This window comes from Microtus oregoni, unplaced genomic scaffold (assembly GCF_018167655.1).
Source record: "Microtus oregoni isolate MIOR12 unplaced genomic scaffold, Mior012 000020F_ref0000438, whole genome shotgun sequence".
NCBI lineage: Eukaryota > Metazoa > Chordata > Mammalia > Rodentia > Cricetidae > Microtus > Microtus oregoni.
Window position 1 is genome coordinate 6,359,460 of NW_024543079.1, and position 8,155 is coordinate 6,367,614.

Sequence of the window (8,155 nt, forward strand, 5' to 3'; positions counted from 1 at the left end):
TCCAATGAGCCTCAAGAGATGCTTAAGAATAAAAGCCGAAAGCGCACCCACCCGAAGCGGGCCGGGTCAGAAGGCGTCGCAGGCGCCCGCTCCCGGGCCCAGGGGACTAAGTCCAGCCCTCCGTCCTTGCCCCGCGTCCTCGCGGCCCGTCCCTCGCCGGTCGCCTGGCGGACCGCTCCTCTCCGAGCCGCGCCCGCCCGCTCGCTCGGCCGCCGCTTACCTGCCGCTTTGTCGCCTCGCGGAGCCCGGGCCTCCGGCGCGAGCGCCTCCCCGGGGCCGCTAGGCGCCCGCTGCCCGCCGCCGAGCCGTTGCCTAGGCGACGCGGCTGCCGAACTCCCGCGTCGCTCGCGCTACGGCGGCCGGGAAGGGACGCAGCAGCGAGCTGGGGAAGGGGAGGGAGACGCTCGGTCTTAGCGAGGAGTGGGTGGAGGAAGGAAAGCTGTCCTGAGCCTGGGGCCTTAGCTCCCTAGAGAGGTGGACCGACGGAAGCTGGGCGTGGGGAACAGCGAGGCTCTAGGGGGAGGGCTTGTACCTCGGATGCTGCTCATGTCTCAGTTCATTTTTGGCACTCGAAAGGCAGTATGGGGCTGGAGAGATGGCTCAGTGGTTAAGAGCATTGCCTGCTCTTCCAAAAGTCCTGAGTTCAATTCCCAGCAACCACGTGGTGGCTCACAACCATCTGTAATGAGGTCTGGTGCCCTCTTCTGGCCTGCAGACATACACACAGACAGAATATTGTATGCATAATAAATAAATAAATATTAAAAAAAAAAGAAAGGCAGTATGTACAGTAGAGGTGCCCTTTGGCCCGTTTGCTAGGTTGGTAATTAGGTTGGTAAAAACCTAATGGGTTTTGAATTTTTGTTGTTGTTTTGATTTTTTGTTGTTTTTTTTCTTTTGTTTGTTTTTTTGAGTTTGCCTTTGGTTTATTAGTTTGGGGTTCCTATTTTTCTTTTTCTTTTTTTTCCTCCTTTCTTATTTTGCTTTCTTTTTTTCTTTTTTGAGACAGGCTAGCGTTCAACTCAGTATGTACCTGAAAAAACTTGAACTCTGCCTCAACCTCCCAGCCTTTTTTGGTGGCGGAAGTAGTGAATAGAATTGGTTTGGGGGTGAGCACTTCAGCATGGGAAATAAATAACTTGTGATGAGCAATTACACTTCCCGGAAAGATCCTGCGGATACACAGACCCTCGGCACAAAAGATGTTCCTAACTGGTGTGGAATTCCAATCCACCAGGGAAAACCAAAATTAGACTTACTCCAAATTCAGATGAAATTTTGTTCTTACTACCAGCAGGAGGCCAACAGCCTGAGAGTCAAGTCAAAAGCTAGCTGGGGGCTGGAGAGATGGCTCAGAGGTTAAGAGCACTGCCGCTCTTCCGAATTCCTGAGTTCAATTCCCAGCAACCACATGGTGGCTCACATCCATCTGTAATGAGATCTGGTGCCCTCTCTGGCATGGAGGTGTACAGGAACATTGTATACACAATAAAGAAATCTTAAAAAAAAAAAAAAAAAAAAAAAGCTTGCTGAGCCGAAGGGGGCTGAAGGGTTTGTAATGGTGAAGGTGGGTATCGCAGTTATCCTAGTTGGTGATCAAAGCGCTTCACTCCACCCAGCTGTTTCTGGCCCCATTACACACAGCAGCAATCCCATAATTCTTCTCTCACATGGGTAACAGCTAGAGGCCACTAGGATCTCCCTGGCATTTCAGGACAAAGGTCAACAGCTATTAGGGGTGGCTGGTGCTGGGTTAGGTTCCTTAGCCATCACAGGGGAGTCCCTGTATAAACTGTCAACAAACCAGACCCCTCTCTAAACCGGAAAGAAGGCTCCTTAATGACTGGGATAGAGTGGTTTCTTCTTGGCAGGACTGGCTGTCACAAACTCCATGGTGGAACATCCATAAAATAGGTACACCCATAAAAAGAATTAAGAGAGTCAAACTAGGTACGGTGGCTCACCTGTAATCCCAGCACTAGAGAATTTCACCACTGCCTGGGCTAGATTGAGATCTTACCTCAAAAGTCCAAACCCCGCCTAAAATAATAGGATCCAGAGTAGCTACAGCTGTCAACACAGTTCACGTATAAACCTGCCAGTCTTTAAGCTATGGGTGTAATAAAAATCTCCTGCTCTCTCTCGACTAGTCCTGTTTCTGCTACTACTCTTTTTGGGGTGGGGCGATGGGCGAACAAGGTCTTTATATAATCAATCCTCAATGTTCTGGAACTCTAGATATAGACTAGGAGCTCCTGAACCTGACAGAGATCCTCCTGCCTCTGCCTCCAGAGTTGTGGGATTAAAGGCCTGCGCCACCACACCCAGCCTCATTTCCAGCCTTTGTTTTGTTTTTGTTTTTGTTTTTTTGCCATGTTGATCAAACCCAGGACTTTGCACACGCTAGGCAAACGCTGTATGGCTGGTTTGTCCCCAATGTTTGGCCTTTACTTTCACTGCTCCGTGTGCAGACCCGTATCTCCAGGTATCCTTATGGTCTGTTTCCTCACTTACACTATGGCTCTGTATCTATGGCCCATGACCAAGAAGACCTGGCCTGATCATCTTTAGTAGATTCCCACAAACTCTGTCTGTAGTCTTCTCTCTCTTTCACTGCTCTCGTCCAGTGTCTGATGTTCTATGCGTTTGTTTTTTGTTTGTTTCTTTTCACTAGAGCATGGACTGCCTTAAGGGCAGGCACATTGTTCTCTGGCACTTGCTGTCTTATGCCTGGGACCAGTGCCCTGCATTTGGTAAAAGTAAATGCTTTCCTCATGTATAAGTTGAATGTTCAACACCATGTGTCTGGAATGCTACCCCGTGTAAAGAGGAGTGATAGATCATAGATGTGTGTGTATACGGGCCTACACATGTAGAAATACACATGTACAGGGCCAACAGAGGCAAAGGCTGGTGATGCAGTTGAAGGCTGAAGACTGCTTCTCAGGGACCTCTACTTAGGTGACGCCAGGATTCTTGAGGTCACAGAAAAGAATTTCAGGAGCCAATATGAAGCATAGTTGGAATTTATTAAGAAGAGTGTTTTGCAGTTGTTGTTGTTGTTAGTTTTTTGTTTGTTTTGTTTTTTTGTTTGTGTGTGTGTGGTTGGTGGGTTTTTTTTTTGTTTTTTGTTTTTTGTTTTTTGGTTTTTTTTTTGGTTTTTTCGAGACAGGGTTTCTCTGTGGCTTTGGAGCCTGTCCTGGAACTAGCTCTATAGACCAGGCTGGTCTCGAACTCACAGAGATCCGCCTGCCTCTGGTTGGTGGTTTTTTGAGACAGGGTTTCTCTATGTAGCTTTCGCTGCCCTGGAACTCACTCTGTAGACCAGGCTGACCTCAAACTCACAGAGATCCACCTGCCTCTACCTCCTAAGTGCTGAGACTAAAGGCGTGTGCCAGCACTATCTAGTAAGAGGAGATTTTTTCCACATCCCCTTAAGCATGGGAGTTAATAAAAGGCACTGGGGAGAGGATAGGTGTGGGTGCGGGCTCCCCAGCAAGAGTCCTCACCCTTATGACTGAACTCTAGCTCTGCAAGCCATTTTAGGGGCTTCTGAAGTTAACATCTTCCAAGGGCTGCTAAGGAATGTTTTTTGCTTTCTTTTTTTAATTAGTGAGATAGGGTGGCTCCAAAGGTACCATTGGATAGCCTTGTAATCTGATTAGGTAAAGCTATGGGTCGCAAGAATTGCACAAGGGGGTTAGGACATGCCTTCTACTGTAGATAAGATTTTTGTGAGAGCCCTAGAAAATTACAGGTTATGGGGCTGAAGAGATGGCTCAGAGGTTAAGAGCACTGACTGCTCTTCCAGAGGTTCTGAGTTCAATTCCCAGTGACCACATGGTGGCTCACAACCATCTGTAATGAGATCTGGTGCCCTCTTCTGACCAGCAAGCATACATATAGACAGAACACTGTATACATAATAAATAAATAATTTTTTTTAAAAAAAAGAAAATTGCAGATTACATCTGGAAAAGAAAAAAGGCTACACTCAGAGGTTATAGACCTTAGACCTTAACCATGATCCGTCGTTATTTTAAAATCGTTATTTGAAACATCTCTATCTAGGTAGACAATAAACATTACCTTCACAATAAACGTTAACTGTGCTAGAGGATTTTTTTGTTTTTGATCTGAGACAGGATCCTACAGCTGGAGGAGGAGAAGGCTTCCCTCCCCTCAGTTGTTTGTCATCCCCCCCCTTTGTGCAGTGATAAAGAGACCTTCATCCCAGACCCAGAGCCCTGAGTACCAAAGCCAGAGCAAATGGCTTAATTACTTCTTATCTCACCTGGCTAGCACCTGCAGGCCACTAGGATCCCACAGGCATTTCAACAGGTGCTTGGTGCTGGGTTAGGTTCCTCAAACATCACAGGGGATGTGTAAATTGTCACACAAACCAGACCACCCAGGGAAACCGGAAAGAAGGCTCACTGATGACCGGGATAGCATGAGGTTTTTTTTTTTTTTTTCCCTGGGTATGCAGTAACACAGGGCCATTAGGTTAGGGCTGGCTGTCACATTCCCTCAGAAGTGCCTACCTTTGAACCTGGTCCAGGCCTGTAAAACATCACATTTTTGTGGGAATCATAGCTGAGCAGTTGTTATAAGTGAACTCTCATTTGGAGAAAGTCTTGGGATAACAAGGATTTAGAGACTGTTAAAAGCACAGTGAGTTTGAGGCCAGCATGGTCTGCAAAGAGAGTTCTAGGACAGTTAGGACAGTTACACAGAGAAATCTTATCTTCAAAAAAAAAAAAAAAAAAAAGAGTAAGAGAAGGAGGACTGGAGAGATTGCTCAGTGGAGAGATAGTTCAGTGGATAAGAGTGTTTATGTAGGGTTTGGGGAAATGCTAAAGGATGACCCCAGACTCAAATAGCTCGTAACGGCAAAGAGTGTTTATTATACTAACATACATGTCGGTTCATTCACCTGTGCAAAGTGGCGATGACCCCGAGAGGAACCTGCAGGCTCCTTTTACACAGCTAAAGGAAGTTCCAGGGTCAGCTACATAATTAGTCAAGCAGGCAGCCTTTACATTAGTGTATTTCTAACTGACTGAGGGTCGGTCTTATCAGTTTTGGACACGTCTGCACAAGCTTGGACGTGACCCAGAAGGGGCTGTTGGGGTTGTCCTTGAGATACTGGCTTGTAGGGCTGGCTTAGGTCCTCTCTGTTTGTTCTCTCCCTCAACCCTGAATGTAAGGGCCTTGCAGATAAATGGCTCTTTATTGGAAAAGACACCTGTTTTGCCCTTCTCAGAGAGTTACAATTTAAATTCAGTTGTAAAAAGTGGGAGAGTAGCCAGGCAGTGGTGGTGGCACACACCTTTAATCCTAGCCTTCTGGAGGCAGAGCCACACGGATCTCTGTGAGTTTGAGGCCAGCCTGGTCTACAAGAGCTAGTTTCAGAACTGCTAGGACTGTTACCTGGAGAAACCCTGTCTTGAAAACAAACAAACAAACAAACAAAAAGATGGGAGAGTTTAACCCCTGCCCTTGTTACTCTCATGGGGGACCTTGTTAGGAATATTCTTTTTTTTTTTTTTTGATTTTTCGAGACAGGGTTTCTCTGTGGTTTTGGAGCCTGTCCTGGAACTAGCTCTTGTAGACGAGGCTGGTCTCGAACTCACAGAGATCCGCCTGCCTCTGCCTCCCAAGTGCTGGGATTAAAGGCGTGCGCCACCACCGCCCGGCAGGAATATTCTTAAGACAGCCTCTCCACCAACACAAATAATTCCAATCAGACCATATTAGACTGAATCAATGCCATGTTTACTGCAGCGCTTTCAGGTGGCCGGGGAGGGGTCAGTGCTTGGTAGGCATTTCCAGAGGTAGAGCCCAGACCAAGGCAACTCCCAGGGTGAGGGGGCTTGCGATGGAGCTTTCTGCTCCATTGGTGCTCCATTGATGCCCCAAGGATGAGTGCCTGGAGCTGGGGTGACATTTCCTATCAGACCTCAGTTCTTTTCCCAGAATCCTCATGTTGGCTCACAATCTTCTGTAACTTCAGTTCCATGATCCAACCTCTTCTGGCTCCTCAGACCCCTGGCATGCACATAGTGCATACACATAAAGAAAAAATGAGTAAATCTTAGAAAGAGAAAAAAAGAAAGAAAACACCAAGGCATGGGGCTGGAGAGATGGCTCAGAAGTTAAGAGCACTGGCTGCTCTTCCAGAGGTCCTGAGTTCAATTCCCAGCAACCACATGGTGGCTCACAACCATCTGTAATGAGATCTGGCACCATCCTCTGGCTTGCAGGCATACATTGAGGCAGAATGTTGTATACATAATAAATAAATCTTAAAAAAAAAAATCAAGGCATGGTGGAGCACACCTTTGTTAACCAGCACTTGCAGGGAGCGGCAACAGGATCTCTGTGGATGAGTTCCAGGCCAGCTGGGGCTTCTTAGTGAAGCCCTGTCTAAAGAAAGAGAAAAAGAACAAAGGAAATCAGTCGGCTTAAAGATGGCTGAAGATTGTCCTCTCCCTGATAATCAATTTAGGCTTCCCACCTCTGTCCGTGATGACAGGTATATTATGTAAGTAAAAAATAGAGATAGGGAAAGAATGGGGGAAGTATCAAAATTGTCCCTCCATAAAATGTGCAATGCCATTTGGTCCCCTGGCTCCCTTTAGGCCTCTAGGTCTGCTCTCCACCACTACCCCCCCCCCCCCCCCCCCCCCCCCCCCCCCCCCCCCCGTCTCTTCCTCTCCCCCACCTCTCTCTCCTCTCAGGTCTAGTTCAGTCTGGAATCTACCAGATGTTTCTGGTTGGCTGTTTCCTTCCTCATATCTACAATAAACCCTTCTAAGCCATAAAAAAATGTGAAATGCCACATGAGGTGACAGCTACAGATCAACTGGAGGTCCAGGGCTTTGCGGAGACCCATTTCCCTCCAGGTAAAACAGGGTTATTTAGTGGCTCTTGTTGCTACTGTTGTCTATTTTTGTTGTAGTTTTGTGTTTTGGTGATAGGGGTCTCATCCCACGCTGGTTTAGAATTTACTGTGATGCCAAGGCTGGCCTTAAACCTGAGGATCTTCCTGCCTCAGCCTCCCAAAAGCCACACCCAGCTATTTGAATACTTTGGTTGTTTTTTTTTTTTTTTCCCGAGATAGGGTTTCTTTGTCTAGCTGTCTTGGAACTCAAAGACTTATAGATTAGGCTGGCCTTGAGAGCATAGATTCAGAAAGGACTGCCTCTGCCTCCCAAGTGCTGTAATTATTTCTTTTCTACTTTTATTTTAAAGATTTATTTATTTATTGTGTTAAGAGTATATGTGTGTCAGGCACATGCTTATTTATAAATGAAAAAAATGGGGATCCGCAGCAATCTTTAATAATTCATTACAACACCACTGCCTGTCGCTTAACCTTCTTTTTTTTTTTTTTTTTTTTAGTTTTTCGAGACAGGGTTTCTCTGTAGCTTTAAAGCCTGTCCTGGCACTAGCTCTTGTAGACCAGGCTGGCCTCGAACTCACAGAGATCCGCCTGCCTCTGCCTCCCGAGTGCTGGGATTAAAGGCGTGCGCCACCACCGCCCGGCTTCGCTTAACCTTCTTAATGCTCTGACCCTATAATACAGTTTCCCATGTTGTGGTGACTCCTAACCACAAAATTATTTCGCTGCTACTTCGTAACTGTAATTTTGCTACTGTTGTGAATAGTAAGGAAAATATCTGATATTTAGCACCCAAAGGGATTACAACCCACATGCTGAGAACCACAGGCCTAGTATTCTTAATATTATGATGTTAGACATATTATTTCTGCTAGTCAAATACAGAGAAAAAAATAAATATAAATCAAGCCCAGGTCGTGACTAGACTTTGATGCTATTCCATGGTCCAGAAGTTTTCCCCTCATGGCTCTACCATCCTGTTTCCTGAAGATACTTTCCTGCCTGCTACCCAGCCTCATCTCCATCAGATCCTAGGAACGAGCCTTCTGAACGATGGAGGAAAATTAATATTTGGCTCCTGTCTGTCTGCACTAAATGTGATCCTTGGTCCTCTGGGCACCTGTGAACGGAAGTTCCTGCAGAGGATGACACTGTACATTGAACTTTTGAAAGGCTGATGAAGTGGTTAGAACTGTAGTTACTGTGGAGACTGGAATGTTGCAGATCGAGAGCCTAATTACTTTTCCT

The 8,155-nt window shown here is 46.4% G+C and overlaps 1 protein-coding gene across 2 annotated transcripts in view; it reads right to left on the reverse strand.

The window, feature by feature from the left end:
• Pkig (cAMP-dependent protein kinase inhibitor gamma) overlaps nt 1-361 on the reverse strand; it is a 67,147-nt gene extending 66,786 nt beyond the window's left edge. The window contains exon 1 of one of the 2 annotated variants that reach the window (XM_041670451.1): nt 221-361. The gene's annotated coding sequence lies outside the window, so the exon portion shown is untranslated. The other variant, XM_041670453.1, reaches the window with a different exon arrangement.
• Nucleotides 362-8,155: the final 7,794 nt, after the last annotated feature.